This window comes from Eurosta solidaginis, chromosome 2, assembly GCF_040869045.1.
Source record: "Eurosta solidaginis isolate ZX-2024a chromosome 2, ASM4086904v1, whole genome shotgun sequence".
Taxonomy (NCBI): Eukaryota; Metazoa; Arthropoda; class Insecta; order Diptera; family Tephritidae; genus Eurosta; species Eurosta solidaginis.
The window spans coordinates 101,945,553-101,960,041 of record NC_090320.1 but is presented as its reverse complement, the minus strand read 5'-3'; positions in this window follow the sequence as shown (position 1 = coordinate 101,960,041).

Sequence of the window (14,489 nt, the reverse complement as noted above, 5' to 3'; positions counted from 1 at the left end):
CTTGTATTCAATCCACGGCTCTCCAACTCCTTCTTCAGTTGCGGGATCTTCAATTCACTTAACTTTGCCATGTCCTTGTTGTCCTCTAGAATTTATTCAACAATTCCTCTTCTGACACCAATTGTAACGAATTTACTTGCAAATCCTCTTATTTGCAATCCTCTGCTAAGTTCGAATCACTAAACTGTTGAATAAATAACTCCAATATTGAATGATGGAAAAATGGCCTTTATTAAGTACTTCACAATAACACTCAAACTGTGCAACGAATAGCTTAATAACCAAACTGATATCTTAAAGGAAACTGACTTGCTAGATATCGTCTTACTCGTAACTGCTTGACAATTCAAATCAAACTGAATTACTTCTTACTCGCTGGCGCCGCTTTTATAGTTTACGCTGCATACTTCTAGGCTCTTCGATTTCCAGAAGTTACTAGTTGTTTCGGCTACAAAATCGCCAGCCACAACTACGTGCACAAATTATTGCTCTCTCTTGTGACAACTCAGATAAGGTATATGCATGTGTTTGTAGTTTACAGTCTCCCGCACACACATAAGCGTATAAGTAAATTCATCGGTGTGTGACATCTCATCTCTTGCTGCCTTGTATGTAAATGTTGCTCGTCGGAATGTGTACATATGTGTAGACGCAATTATTTATTCGTTTATGTAGATACATAATGATTGAATTATTGATGTGCATTCACGTCACTGCTTAGATCGGCTTAGAGCTGGCAGCACTCCTTAGTTTTGCTAATATTCGTAACAATATTTAATTTGCAATATCATTGTTCACTAAAGTTTGGCAGCCTTAGTTATGGTTATGTAGCGAATTGAGTGGAAGGGAGTCGCATGGAGTGGCAGGAAGAACAGCGGTGCATTGCATCAATATTACAGAAAAATGTAAAAAAATAACTAAATACTTCAACTAAAATTTTCTCTTTCTTACTGCAAATAAAGTGTTAGAAATGCTATATATTCTAAAAATGGCATCGTTTGCGTCTGATTGTTATTTAACTAAGGACTTTCTAAACCATTTTCGTAATATGGAGCCGAGTAATGTTTGTGTGAATACTAACTTTGAGCGATCAGTTGTGAGTTGCACTACTTGATAAGATTTACAATGCATAATATTATAATACAGAATAACGTATGTTCGAAACTTGTCTACTGCTTAAACACTTTGGACACGAATATTTTATGCAATATTACTTTGTTATTTTCGAAAGTATTAGGGTAGTTTATCAAGAAGGTTTAAACATTTACTAAAGTTTTTTTTTCGTTTCTTACCTTTTAGAATGTTTGTCTTCCAAAAATGGGCTACGTGAGTTAACCTGCATTGAATTCTAAATGTATTGCTATCTAGCTTATAAAAATAACTGTTTTTTTTTAATATAAGCGCATAGGCTTTGAAAAAATTTTTACTAGAAAATTACGAATTCCGTTTCACAAAAGCGCAATAATTTGTTTGTTTGGTAAAAAGTGTTTGCCAAAAAAATATTGCCTCATTAGTTCTTAAACATGTATGTTGTGACTTATATACAGTGGCTTACAAAAGTATTTTGCATGATATCATGTGTGCACACATTTCCAATATTTTAAAAGCTAGCTAAAAGTATTTCATTTTTCAAATGGGTATTCTTACCACTATATATTTTCTAAGCAGTTTGTATATACAGAACGTTAAATTTTTATCCCGTTAACCCCCTAATCCAGGGTGTTATGCGGTCCGTGCCTATTGGGCGATTTGAAGCCAGGGGATAAATTCGGCTGTATTCGAACGGAGCCTTCCCGAAACCCGGCAACCTCGAAAATCGAAGCCCAATAAAAAAAACCAAACCGCCGGTTGGGCTAGTATATCAACATTCAAGTTGATATTTTAAAAAAATCTTTTATTTTCGGTTTGAAATATAAAAATTTATTTTTGTTTATTTTTGAGTTTAAATATTTTCAAACTAATTAGAATTTTCTTTTTTTGAAGTTATTCAAAATTTTAAGTTAACACGAAAACTCAATTAAAATTATTTTAAAAATTTAAGTAAAGAGTACAAAGTAGTTAACACTATATTTACTCCCCCTCCAAGAAAATTTGAAACAAACAAATTATTAATTAATATTAAATGTAACCTTTTTTTGTTTTTTGTTGTTTAATGTATTTGTATTTAAATTAGTGTTAATAAGTATGTTTGCTGGTTTAAGTAAATCAATTGAAATATTTTTAATAGTATTTTTGTATTGAATTGTAAATGTTTTTTGTTTCTTAGAGATAACTTTAAAAGGTCTTTCATTAGGTGATTCTAAATTAGATTTACGAAGAACTTTAACAAAAACATACTCAGAATTTTCTAATAGTTTAGGAACGAAAACATTTTCTTTGTTATGATGAAAAACTTTAGAACGAACAAGCGAAAAATAATCTCTTATTTTATGAAGAGCGTCATTAGAAAAATCATGTTCTTTATTACTATTTGAAATAATTAATTCACCAGGTATTCTAAGTGTTTGGCCATAAACAAGTTCAGCAGATGAACATTTTAAATCTTCTTTAATAGAAGTTCGTAAACCAAGTAGAATGAATGGTAAAATGTCAGACCAATGAACCGAGTCGCTTGATGCTATAATTGCTGCTTTTAAAGTTCGATGAAATCTCTCTATCATGCCATTTGCTTGAGGATGGTAAGGAGATGTATGAATTTTATGAGAACCTAAAAGTTTAGTTAATTCCGTAAAAAATTTTGAGGTGAATTGTGAACCTTGATCTACTGTAATATTTAATGGTATACTAAATCGTGGTATATAATTTTGAATAAAAGTTTTTACTATAGTATTTGTTGAAATATCTTTAAGTGGATAAGCTTCAGGCCAACGTGAAAATCTGTCAATAATTGTTAAAATATAACAATTTCCATTTGAAACTGGAAGAGGTCCAACAATATCCATATGAATATGTTCAAAACGGCCTGATGGTATTTGAATTTTTTGGATAGGAGATTTAGTATGTCTTGAAATTTTGGATTTTTGACAATTGATGCAAAATGAAGTCCAATCGTTAATCTCTTTACGCATGTTAGGCCAATAATATTTATTTTGAATTAATTTTCTAGTTGTTCTTATAATTGGATGAGATAATGAGTGAATTTTGTCGAATATAATTCTTCTCATAGAATGTGGAACATAAGGTCGAAAAGGTTGTAGAGAAACATCACACCATATGTTTAAATTAATAACTGGAATATGAATTTCTTTTAAATTATTTTTAGAATTTGGATCAGAAATGGTTTTTTGTAAAAATGTATCAGTTTTCTGTTCTTTATATAAAGTTTCTAAATTTATATCTTGAGTTGAAATTGCATTTATTTCTGGAATACGGGAAAGTGTGTCGGCAACTATGTTGTCTTTTCCACGTATATATTGAATATCATTTGTAAATTGAGCAATATATTCAAGATGACGTAGTTGACGAGGAGATCTATCTACTTTAGAATTTAGAACATGAATTAAAGGTTTATGATCAGTATAAATTGTAAAAGTTCTACCTTCAAGAAAATGTTTAAAATGTTTAATTGAATTATAAATTGCCAAAAGTTCACGATCAAATGTTGAATATTTAGTTTCTGTTGTAGTTAATTTTCTTGAAAAATAAGCTAAGGGTTCTAGTATATTATTGCTAGTTTGTTGAAGAACTGCTCCAATAGCAACATTTGATGCATCTACTGCTAATGATAAAGTACCATTTTTGTCGAAATGTGTAAGTAAAGTATTTTTAGCAAAAAGGTTTTTAACATTTTCGAAAGCTGTTGTGGTTTCATTTGTCCAATTTAATTGTTTGAGTTTGTTTTTAATTGCATGTGTTAACATTTCATGCAGAGGACTAAGTTCTGTTGCTAACATTTTAATATATCTGTGATAGTAATTTATCATAACTAACTTAATTGATTAATATCATTAGAAATTTTATTTAAATTTTGATAAATAGCCGTAGTTAATTCAGTTAAATTTTTAATGCATTGTTCTAAAATATTATTATTTATACTTGAGACTACAGGATATTTGGAAGAATGAGGTTTATTGATTAAATCAAAAAGTTTGTCAGCTAAAATAATAATTTCATCTCTGTTTTGATTATTATTGGAAGTCAAATGAATTTGTATTTCTTGTGGTAATTTACGAATCCACAATTTAAAGAGTAATTCTTGGCTAACTATGGAGTCAGAACTTATAAGTGATTTCATAAATCTGAATAATTCAGATGGTGAACGATCACCAAGTTCAGTTTTTGAAAATAATTGTTCTAATCGTTTTTCTTCGCTAAGAGAAAATCTTTCACATAGAATTTTTTTGATTGTATCATATTTATTAAAAAGAGGAGGAGGGTTAATAACATCTACAATTTTAGATATAGTATCTCGTTGAAGAGTAATTAGAACATTTTGAAATTTTAAATTATCATCATTGATATTGTTAATTTCAAATTGTCCTTCAACAAGCAAAAACCAGGCATCGGGAGATTCTTGCCAAAATTGTGGTAATTTAATAGATTTAGTAGAAGAAATATTTGTAAAGTTATCTTGTGTTGAAGTATCCTGTGTTATATTAGAAATTTTGTTTTGTGCTGTGTTAATGTTAGAGTTTTGAGTTGTATTGTGAGTCATTGTGTTATATGTATAGTTGTTATTTTGATTTTCCGAATTTGTAAAATTACGAGTTCGTATTGGTGAACGTAGAACCATATGAAAACAAATTTAAATTAAAAATTTGAAAATATTTAAGAACTTTTTTGGAAAGGTAGTTAAAAATTTAAATAAAATGTTTATTTTTATATAAAAAAAAATATAAGTAAATTTATATAAAAATAAATAAAAATAAATGTAAGGCACGATAACCTCCGAAGAGATCTAAGGCCGAGCTTCTCTTCCAATTTGGGTCGTGCTCCTCTTGATTTTCCCTAAAAATTGGTCGGACGGGACCTACATGTTTTATGCCGACTCCGAACGGCATCTGCAAGGCAGATGAGTTTTCACTGAGAGCTTTTCATGGCAGAAATACACCCGGAGCGCTTGCCAAACACTGCCGAGGGGCCACCCCGCTTAGAAAATGTTTCTTCTAATTGAAAAACCTTATTTCTAAAATTTTGATGTTGCTTTGCCCGGGGTGTGAACCCAGGGCATAAGGTGTGGTAGGTGGAGCACGCTACCAGCACACCACTTTTCTTACCTTTTAGAATTTTTGTCTTCCAAAAATGGGCTACGTGAGTTAACCTGCATTGAATTCTTAATTGTTTGCTATCTAGCTTATAAAAATAACTTTTAATAATGTATAATTGTTTAATTTGTAGACTGAGTAATAAATAAATAAATAAATATAAGCGCATGGGCTTTGAAAAAATGTTTACTAGAAAATTACGAATTCCGTTGCACAAAAGCGCAATAATTTGTTTGGGTGGTCAAAAGTGTTTGCCAAAAAGATATTGCCTCATTAGTTCTGAACCATGTATGTTGTGACTTGAGCCCATGAGACGACAGAAGTAGGACGAACGCAGTTCAAAAAGTTTGCTGCGAGAAACCCTCGGTTCTGCAACCGGTACGAGGAGGAATAAGCGTCGAATGGCAGAATGAAGAGGCAACGTTCGGCGGAAGGTGACAAGCCTGCTTTCAAGAGGCAGAAACGACCCAGTCCTAGAGCCTCGAGGCAGGGCAGTCGCATAGACAAGACAAGTAGGCCCAAAGCTGTAGGACAGATGGGCCCAATAGCGAGGTAGCACCTACCTCGAAAGCTGCAAGTCAGAGGGAAGTTCCAACTACGGAAGTAGGAGATAAGCCAAAGGGAGATAAGGCTAAGACTCCGGCTTTCTCGGAGGTGCTGAAGGGAGTTAACGCTAAGACTCCGGCTTTCTCGGAGGTGCCAAAGGGAGATAACACTAAGACTCCGGCTTTTCCCGGGAAGGTGAGTGATCGTAGCAGTCCTTTCGGAAAAATGACTACTGAAAGGCTGAGATCTGTGGAAAGGGAGCTTATTAGCTTAATGCTTTTTTTTTTTTTTTTGTTTTTTGCGGGGAGGGCTGAAAAATGCCTAATGCACCATAATTGCTCCCGTCGCAGCAACCGTGTGTCGGTAGACTAAAAACCAGCCCCGTTCTGGAACCGTCGCCCACACCGGCACCACTTTCGCATTACTTCAGGGTGGCGTTCCATATTTCTCATTTTTTAAGAGCCTAATGTTGTCCCTGCGTCCAGGTTCCCGCTATTTGCTCTGAGTGTCCATTTAATCGCCACTGCTTCGCATGCGCATTTCTCTGCGCTCCCTCTCAGCATCCATCAGGCGTGTCATTACTATAAATGCTATTTTGCTCACTGCAGTCCAGCACTCTTTTCTGTTGCACATATGTGATACTAAATTTCTCGTGGTAGGTTCCTCCCCAAAGACTCTATGCAAGGTGAGTCTTTCTTCGTGGAAACGGGGGCAGTGGAACATGGCGTGTTCTGCGTTTTCTAACTCCACACATTGGACAATGAGGATCTTCCTCTATCCTACGCTTCCATAAATACTCTTTGAAACCGCCATGTCCACTCATTATCTGCGTGAGATGGTAGTTCAGTTCGCCGTGCTTCCGCTCATTCCATTGAGCTACGTTCCAAACTAGTGTGAAAGTCCAACGCCCTTTACTCGAGGCCTCCCACCGTTCTTGCCACTTAGCTATTGTTTGTGTCCTTGCTCTTTTCTTGTCTTCTTCAGATGGTCGCTCGATATTAGTGTTATACAGCTCGGTAATTTCGCTTGCCAGTAAGTCCACTGGGATTTTCCGGGTTAGAACCAAGATCGCGTCGTCGGACACCGTCCGATAAGCACTTGCTAATCTTAAAGAAGCAAGTCGGTACGCTGCTAATATATATTTTTGATGGGTCTGCTTAGATCCATACCACACTGGTGCTGCGTATAGTATTATTGAGCTGGTTACTGTGGACAATAGCTGACGTGTAGCTTCGCTCGGACCACCAGTGTTAGGCATTATTCGCATAAGTGATCCATTACCTTTGGTAATTTTCTCCCCCGCCGCTCTGAAGTGCTCTTTGAAAGTTAACTTAGAGTCAATGTGCACTCCTAAGTATTTTAAGGAATCCTTTGAGGTGATTTGATGATCCCCGACAGTTAAGACTAACTCGTTCGCCGACCGTTTGGATCTTACTAATACCACTTCGGTCTTTTGGCTAGCCAACTCCAGTCCCGTATTGGTCAGCCATTCCTTTATTCTTGCTATGGCGTCATTACATAATGCTTGAAGCAGGTCCAGTTTCTTGGCCACTACTACCACTGCAATATCATCAGCATATCCCACAATTTGCGTGTTTTCTGGTAGATCAATCTTTAGCACCCCCTCATACATTACATTCCAAAGCGTTGGACCGAGAACAGATCCCTGTGGGACGCCTCCTGTGATTTTGTACTGTTTGGCTCCTTGATCCGTGTCAAAAAGAAGTACGTTGTCTTTAAGATAGCTACCTATAATTCTGCGTAAGTAAGTTGGAGTGCCGAAGCTTTGCAGCGCTGCCATTATCTGCATCCAGTTCGCAGTGTTAAAAGCATTCTTGATGTCCAACATAATCAGTGCACAGAACTTCCTTTTATTTTGGCCTCCAGAGATAGCTGAGCTAGCTATATTGACGACTGTTTGTATTGCATCTACGGTGGATCTTGATTTGCGAAATCCATATGGACTATTCGATAAGCCACCTGGTCTTTCTAGAGTCAGCTGTAGGCGCTCACTAATTATACGCTCGAAAATCTTCCTTAGGGAATCCGGCATACAAAGTGGCCTATATGAGTATGGTTGGTCCGGCTGTTTACCACGTTTCAGCAATAGGACAAGTCTTTGTCGTTTCCACGGGCGAGGGAACACGCCTTCTTGCATACAGGCATTAAAAAGATCAGTAAATAATGTAGCCCTAGTTGTGATCGCGGCTTTAAAGGCTATGTATATATTTTCGTCGGGTCCTGGGGATTTGTTATCAGCAACTCTTTTTGCAGCGTCCAGCACCTCTTGCTCTGTAATTTGCGGAATTTCCGTTCTTTCTAGATCCTCGCTTGGATAAGTCCAGCGATCTTGCGCCGGGAAAAGTGTTTCAACAATAATATTCATCAGTATCGGGCACGTAGGTTGCTGTGATATCGGTCCTTTAACTTTGGCCATCACAGTTCTGTAGGCTGATCCCCAAGGATCTAGGTCGACATTATCCAGCAGTTCCCTAAAGCATAACTTCTTGCTCTTTTTTATGGCATTTTTAAGTGCCTTGCGACATTATTCGTGCTTTGTGACATTTTTTACGCTCTTCCGCAATTTCCTCATTCCACCAATATACCGGAGTGCGCTGTGCTTTTCCGCGACTTCTGGGCATGGCAGCATCACATGCCATACATAGCAACTTAGTGATTTGAACCGACTGGTCTTCCGCATGCGATTCTCGTACTATGGCGTCTTTCTAGATAATGTCAAATATTTGTGGGTCGAAAAGGTGCTGTTTCCATTTCCTACTCTGTCGATGTCTTCCTGCTACCGTTCGTGGAGTTTCGAGCAGCTCTACGCTAATAGCTTTATGGTCGCTGTGTGTGTAGACGTTGCTTATGGACCATTTTGCTCGTCTTGCCATTTCGCTGCTAGCGAAGGTGAGATCTATAATGGATCGTCTGGTACCTGTATCGAAGGTATATATCCCTGGTTCATTTAGGAGTTCTAGCCTCAAAGAAGTAAGGCTTTCGAAGAGAACTCTCCCTCTTTCGTTGGTTCGTCTACTTCCCCACACAGATGACCATGCATTGAAGTCTCCACACACTAAAAGCGGGTGTTTACCTCGTGCTTCAATGGTGATCCCGTATATCATGTCTTCGAACTCGGCGATGGTCATGCTCGGAGGGGCATAGCAACTGAAGACGTATATACCGTTGATTTTTGCCCACATGAATCCTGCTACCGTTGGCGTCATAATTTCCTGTGGGAGAAATTTCCCTGGTGCCCAAATTGAGGCTTTCCCTGCTGAATCTGAGAGCCAACCCTACTCCTGGCGATTTTTGTATTGTTCAGAGAGTACCACTATGTCATATCCTCCTTCATAGACTGTTTGGGATAATAGCTCTTGGGCTGCCTCGCAATGGTTTAGATTGAGCTGCAATACCCTCATGAGACAGTAATTTTGCTGCCCTCTCGTTGTGGGCATTTAAAACTGGCTGCTGAATGTTGTCCCCCACATAGCGCGCATTTCGGCGCGTTTTCGCAACTTGCAGCCTTATGACTTTCCTGGCCGCATTTCCTGCATAGGCTAGACCTATCTACAGTCTCCTTATATTTCTGAGCTATATGCCCGTAGCCCCAGCACCTATAACAGCGTTTATCTTGCTTGAGCTCTCTAATTCGGCAGGAAACCCATCCTACCCGAATTCTTTGCGTATTAAGAACCGCCTTGGCATCATCCGCTGTAAGGATTATAAGTGCCGACTTCGTGCCACTGTACCCTGTGCGTATGCTTTTTATGGCAGCCACATCTGGAAGTTTGATGTTGGTGGAGGGCGTTGCAAATCTCTTCGGGCGTAGTAATCTCATCGATATCTCTGCACTGTAGCGTGACCATTTGGGACTTTGTTATAACTTTAGCCGAATCCTTTAGTACCGCTTCAATTTCTGCTTGGTATGCGCTTGTTTTCCCATTTTGCGATTTTTTCAGCTCTAGTAACAGCTCTCCTTTCGCCGTTCTTCTAATCGTTTTGACGTCATCACCCAGGGATTTTAATTCGTCGCATCTTCTCACTTTACGCAATATGTCGGCGTACGTCACATCCCCCGGCTTGGAAATGATGATTGCATCCGGCCTAGCCTTAAGTGCTTTTTTCTTGCTCTTCTTTTTAGCTAACTGCCACTCTCCCGTCTTTTGGGCTGCAGTTTCCTCTTTCCGTTCCGTCTTCTCTTGCGTTTCTTGCCGTCGTTTGTGACCACCCACGTGCCCTGGCAAGACATCTTTTAGTGTAGTAGTGGGTTTTACCACGTTGATCTCCTTGGTCGAGTACGAATTATTCCTCGGTCGCTTTCCTGGGGGTGATGGACTTCTATCCTTGGCACATTCGCTTGCACGCAATTTATGTTCTAAATTCTTTACCTCTAGGGCCGACTCGATGTACAGCACTTTTATTACGGAGGCCAAGCGCTTGATTTCCGCGTCTATATTATTACGCCCTATGAAGAGCTGCATCAATTCCTCAATCGCCTTGCCTAGCTTAGTCATCTTTTTTTCTCCAGGGGGGTTTTGCTGATTTATATATGGTGTGCCCGTTTGAGCCTTGCTGTCGGAGTTCTTTTTGCAAAGCTTCGGTGTAGCACCCGGCGACAACGCTCCTTGCTTGCTTTCGGCCTCCGCTCCTTTGGGTTTCGTTACCACTTGCGACGAATTGTTAAGGCCCCCAGCCGATGGGCCACGCCCTTCTGGAGAGCGAGCTAGCTTCCTTCCTACAAATGGATTGAACGCCATTTCATTCTCCCGTGTTTGGTTTTTTATTTTAGTATTGGTGTTGCTCATCATTTATTTAATTGGGTCCCCACTTGAGGCCGCTATCTTGGTCCGAGTGTGCAGTTACCTATATAGATCCCGTGGTTGGCTATGCGAAGGCAGGGAGGCCACGTGAAGGTTGACGCAGTCCCTCATGAAGACTGCGTTCAGAGCCAGATCAGTATTAATCGGGAGGATCTCAACCGAACCTGCACCACCAACTTAATGATGACGGACTTTGAACGTACTCCAAGGCCTGCCAAGGTTTTAACGGGACGGAGACGACTGGGACATTAACCGGAAAGTCATTTCGACGGTGTGTCAAGCCGTGTACTGAGATTTCCGAATGCCACATTCGCCAGCCCTTAACAAACATATCCGAGTCGTTGATTCCAGTATACCTTAATTAAGACCTTACTGGGCTCAGTCTTAATGTGACAATCACCTTAAATTTACAAATAATTTACCTCTTTACCTTCCTGAGTGTATCCCACGTCGTATAGTTGCCTCCCTATCTTGGGTAGGTATTCCCTCGAAGCAACCCCGTACTAGGCTGTGGATGCTTAATTCAGGGCGGCATCTACTCGCCCTGCCACTGGAGGTTCTCAGGGTGCTTAGGCCTTTGAAGTCAAACCCTCCTCACCAGCCGCTCTTGGTCGAGGGCTGCTTATTTGATATTCGCAGCTAACCTAATTAATAGGCCGTTCACTGTCCGCCAGCAGTGACCTCCTTGGCCTGAGCTCAGCTTAAGATGATGCGGGAACAACCAAGTAAGCCCCTTCCAACCTTTGATTCAGGGGGATGGTATAATGGTGAGAAGATGATAGCGTGCGACAACATCGCGAGCTTGTGGTGGCTGGAGGAAGTGGTTCCAAACCTCCAAAAGCAAGGCACGAACGCGTGGTTTGAGGTGGTGGATAAAGCGCAAATCCCCACGGTACCAAAAGTTAAGGTATGGATACCATGCGTGATAAAGTTGGAGGATACACTGCGACTTCTGCAGAATCAGAATCCGAACATACCGACACAGGATTGGAAGGTACTTACTGTATCTCGGCCTACCGAGGAAGGTCAGTTCTACATCTTCCAAATAAACAAGCAGGCGGAGGATATTTTGTACACGCAGCTTGGCAAAATTTCCTTTGGCACTGGCAAAATTTACATGCGACTCAGGAAAAGAAGTCCCAAGGATAAAAATCCTAACACGCTAGAGGTGGGCGAAGTCGAAAAGGACCTCACCACGAAGGTGTTAGAAGAGGACCAACCGCCAAATGGTGCTGTGGCTCGCACAGAGGAACACCCGGCACAACAGTTACGAGGGGCTGAAGGGGGCCTCGAATACTTTAAACCAAAAGGGCAAGGGGAGGATGAAGACGTCACGGCGAAGGTGCTGGAGGGGGACAAACAGCCCAATGGTACTTCGAGTCCTAAACAGTAAGGTGGCGTCGAGCTAACTCCTCCTAACCCTTGAGGAGGGTTCGTTTGACGTGGCGCTGATCCAAGAGCCGTAGCTCTCATCGGGAGGAAAGGTTTCTCGACTTACTACGCGCAAACGGAAGGACGGGTGCGAGCTTTAGTAATGGTAAGGAAACAGCTGCATTCATAAATGCTGCCTAATTACACTACTGAGGACCTCGTAGTGGTGGCCGTTGAGCAAACGAATAAGCAGGCATTTATCCTGGCGTCCTGTACATGGCCTATGCTGCGGAGGTTCCACCGATGGAGTCTAAAAGGCTAGTACAGGAGGAAGGGCGCAAAGGGCGGTTGGTCATAGGCGCAGATGAAAATGCGCACCACAATGCGTTGGGAGGAGCAGATACGAACGAGAGAGGCGAATCTCTATTTTGTTACCTCCTGCAAACCAATTTGCAGATAGCCAACAGGGGCAATGTCCCTATATACATTGGTCCAACATCGAGCAATGTTCTAGATATTACATTGAGCACCGAGCGTGATATATCAAGGTATGATTGGATGGTTCTTGATAGACCATCCTTCTACGAACATGCGTATTTCAGCTTCAGTATCCCCCTAAAGAGGGTAGAGAAGGAACCTTTAGAAACCCTAGGTCAAAGAACTGGACTAAATTCCAGAAACAGGTAGAAAAAAACTGGGACAACCCAAAGAGGTTACCAATGTGGAGGAACTGGAGGAGTCCAATGAATTCCTAACAAGGACGCTTATGACTGCGTATAACAAAGCTTGCCCTCTAAGAAGATTCAGAGGAAAAGCAAAGCCGCCATGAGTCTTCAAAGAGAGGTAAAAGAAATGTTTAAGCTCGCAAAGACTGCAGAAAGCGAAGCGTGTCGGGATGAGTACAGGGATCTACTGAGTATCTACAAGCGTGAAATTTCCAGGGCTAGGAGAATATCATGGAAAAGTTTCTGTACGGACATAGAGTGCTCCAGCGAAACAGCACGGTTGAAAAAAGTCCTAGCAAGGGGACACCTAGTCCAGGGGCTAATAAAGATAGAAAACGGGGAATGGTCACGTAATAGTGAGGAATCCCTTGAGGTGCTTCTCGACACACATTTCCCATCGGGAGACGGTTTAGAAGAACCAGCAGACATCACTCACACTTCGATCACGGAGCTAGTAGTGCCGGGCTTGGTGACCGATACCAAGATAGAATTGGCAGTGAAAACGTTTTCTAAGTTTAAATCGCCGGGCCCAGACGGTATATTCTCGGTCATGCTACAAGTTTCAAGTATGGCGGTCGTGGAATGGCTTAAAATAATATTCGATGGGTGCATAAGTCTGAATCATGTACCGCAATCTTGGAGAACTGCTCGAGTAGCTTTCCTACCAAAGGCGGGGAAGATCGGTCACTTTAGACCCGTTAGCTTAACATCATTTCTGCTAAAAACCTTTGAGAGGTTGATAGATGTGTACATAAAGTCCAACGTGGATGAAAAGCTGCCCTCCAAAACACAGCATGCGTACACCATTGGCAAGTCGGTAGACACCGCATTGCATAGGGTGATAATAAGCATAGAGAAATCCCTGGAATATAAGGAGTATGCTCTAGGAGTCTTCTTGGACATTGCCGGGGCTTTCAATAATGTTTCAAAATGGGCGATTATGGATAGTCTTAATTACATTAAAATACATCCTGCCTTAATCAGATGGATCGGCTGCATGTTAAATTGCAGAAAGATTACATCACTATGGGGATTGTACGAGCCCACGAAATCAGCGGGCAAGGGCACGTCGCAGGGAGGGGTGCTAGCACCTCTGCTGTGGACGCTGGTCATCAACCAACTGCTAAGGCGATTCGATGAGGGACCCGTAAAACTTACGGCTTTCGCAGATGACGTTGCAATTGTCATAAGTGGAAAGCGCCTTCCAATTATTAGTTCTTTGATTGATCGGGCGCTTCGGGATATTCATACCTGCGCATCTAATGCCGGGTTGAAATTCAATACGGAGAAGACGGATATGGTATTGTTTACAAAGAGGTACAAGGTCCCAAATTGGACCAGGCCTAAGTTAGGGGGGGGGGGGGGGGGGGTGACTTTTCAGGGAAATCTTGCACAAAATATCTAGGGATCATCCTAGACAGTAAGCTGTCATGGAAGCTCAACGTGGAGGAGAGGGTCAAGAAGACCTCAACGGCACTCTATGCATGTAAAAGAATGCTGGGGTTTACGTGGGGCTTATCGCCCTCTCTTTCTCATTGGGTTTTTACAGCGATTGTAAGCCCTATTCTATACTATGGAGTTCTTGTTTGGTGGAAAGCCACATAAAAAACAACATACCTCAAAAAATTAGAGGGGGTATGCAGATTAACGATGCTTAGCATTACAGGAGCCCTGAAAACAACCCCGAAGGCTGCACTATATGCCATTCTACACATTCCACCTGTAGACCTGGTAGTAAAGAACAAAGCATTAACAACTACAACCAGGCTCGGTGCCTCGGGGCAGCTTAAGCGCCGACCATATGGCCATAGTAGTATAGC